The sequence below is a fragment of the Podarcis erhardii genome (genome assembly GCF_964252035.2).
Source record: "Podarcis erhardii genome assembly, chromosome: 1".
Classification (NCBI taxonomy): domain Eukaryota; kingdom Metazoa; phylum Chordata; class Lepidosauria; order Squamata; family Lacertidae; genus Podarcis; species Podarcis erhardii.
The window spans coordinates 125,575,130-125,577,629 of record NC_138497.1 but is presented as its reverse complement, the minus strand read 5'-3'; the positions used below and the strand labels follow the sequence as shown (position 1 = coordinate 125,577,629).

Below are 2,500 nucleotides of genomic sequence, written 5' to 3'. Positions count from 1 at the left end.
GATGAATGAGAATGATAACAGATGGAGATATTTTGCATTCATGGCAGGGGTTCTCATTTTATTTTTATTTTTTGACCTGCACCTACTATCCCTTCCAAATTCACCCCAATTTCAGTTTTCTCATGTAAATCCTAAGAATTGTAGTTTATTTATTTTTGTTTGTTATGAATAGCTACATACCCTCCAACATTTTTTTCCAACATCCCATCCCATCCCATTCCATAATGAAAATTTCACTATTTATACCCCACACATCTTACTGGGTTCCCCCAGCCACTCTGGGCAGCTTCCAACATACAGTGGTACCTCGGGTTAAGAACTTAATTCGTTCTGGAGGTCTGTTCTTAACCTGAAGCACCAATTTAGCTAATGGGGTCTCCTGCTGCCACTGTGCCGCAGCTGCACGATTTCTGTTCTCATCCTGAAGCAAAGTTCTTAACCCGAGGTAATATTTCTGGTTTAGCAGAGTCTGTAACCTCAAGCGTATGTAACCTGAAGTGTATGTAACCCGAGGTACCACTGTATATAAAAACATAATAAAACATTAAACCTATAAAAAAATCCCTATACAGGATTGCCTTCAGACGGCTCCGGAGTCAGATAACTCCATACCCTCCAACATTTCTCCAATGAAAATAGGGAAATCCCAAGGAAAAGTGGGACATTCTGGGCTCAAATCAGAAACCAGGACAGCTTCTCTAAATCAGGGATGTCCCTGGAAAATACAGACACTTGGAGGGTCTATGCCCCACTCTTCACCATACAGTCCCCAGGGCAGGTTACAGAATCTATCCAGCAGACTAAAACAACATATAACTTTAATTAAAAGCAGACTTTGAAACCATAGTATAAACAATTAGAAAACAAGAGCAGCACTTCAGCAATGGAGGAAACATTCAGTTCATCTTCAACCTCCACCTCACTGCCCCAGGCCTGGGCAAAGAGGTGCCAACTAAGTACCAACTTATAACAAACAACTATTTATTTATTTGCAAAACTGCACCCAATCTTCACACATACAATGGAAATTGTAGGAAAAGATTCCAAGGGACAGAGACTAGGGCTTGCTGCTCTACCTCTATAGTTTTTTTCAACAGAACCCTCTTCAACTGCACCCAGTGGTGGCTTCCATGCATTGGTCAGGGAGGTCAGGGACCAATAATAAAAGCATATGTGGCGCCGGAGCGCAAAAAACAGCCCGGCACCTTCCCCCAGGTTGCCCAGAGTTGTCAACCTTTTTTTTTGGGGGGGGGCTTTCTGGGTCAGCCGTCGAGGCATGAAAGCTGGGTGAAGCAGGGCACAGAGGAGCGTGAGGCAGTGGTGCTAGACCAGGCGCCTCGTTGGGTGGGCAGCACACTCTGGGCGGGCCTCTCCACAACCCTACACCAATCCTAGGAGGGCAGGGTCGGACGGCCACATCAGCACCTCGCTAGCTCGCTTGCCCCCAAACTCGCAGAAGAGCCTGCTGCAGTGCTCTAACGAGCGTGCTCTTCCCCAGACTCCAACTCTTGGGCCCCGGATTCTCGGCCTGGCACCCCTGAGAGCCTGGTGCCCAGGTGCCCCGCACCCCGAACTCCTATGGTTAAGACGGCCCTAGACCAATGATTTGTTGTTGTTGTTTAGTTGTTTAGTCGTGTCCGACTCTTTGTGACCCCATGGACCAGAGCACGCCAGGCACTCCTGTCTTCCACTGCCTCCCGCAATTTGGTCAAACTCAAGTTGGTAGCTTCGAGAACACTATCCAACCATCTCGTCCTCTGTCGTCCCCTTCTCCTTGTGTCCTCCATCTTTCCCAACATCAGGGTCTTTTCCAGGGGGTCTTCTCTTCTCATGAGGTGGCCAAAGTATTGGAGTCTCAGCTTCAGGATCTGTCCTTCCAGTGAGCACTCAGGGCTGATTTCCTTCAGAATGGAGAGGTTTGATCTTCTTGCAGTCCATGGGACTCTCAAGAGTCTCCTCCAGCACCAGAATTCAAAAGCATCCATTCTTCGATGATCAGCCTTCTTTATGGTCCAGCTCTCACTTCAAGGACCTTTGTTGGCAAGGTGATGTCTAGAGCTAACTAATGCTCCTATCTTCTTCCCTGCTGGGTTTTTTAGAAAGTTAAAACGGAGGCTGAGGGGGAGGAAGATGACAGGCAGGGCCACTACACAGACTGGTGGTATGTAAGCAGGTGAGGGAAACTGAGGTTGGAAGAGCAATGCACCTTTTCCCAAACAGGCCAGCCTCCAATGCCTCCTTGTTATCATTCTGTAGAGTTGGGACATCATCATCATCATCATCATCATTCTCCACCCATCTGGCTGGGTTTCCCCAGCCACTCTGAGCAACTTCTAGTACATATTAAAGCATAATAAAACATCAAACTTTAAAAATATTGTTTCTCCATTCAAGGCTCTCCATCACCACCTTGATTCTAGCCAGTCTTCAGCCCATGTCTAATGTTCTTAAATTGCATACCATCCAGCATTTCTCTGATTTGGACACCCTACTCCATAAT

The 2,500-nt window shown here is 46.9% G+C and overlaps 1 protein-coding gene across 1 annotated transcript in view; it reads right to left on the bottom strand.

The window, feature by feature from the left end:
- The window catches only part of TMEFF2 (transmembrane protein with EGF like and two follistatin like domains 2), a 264,410-nt gene that overhangs the window by 75,378 nt on the left and 186,532 nt on the right, over positions 1 to 2,500 (bottom strand). The gene's annotated exons all lie outside the window — the stretch shown is intronic.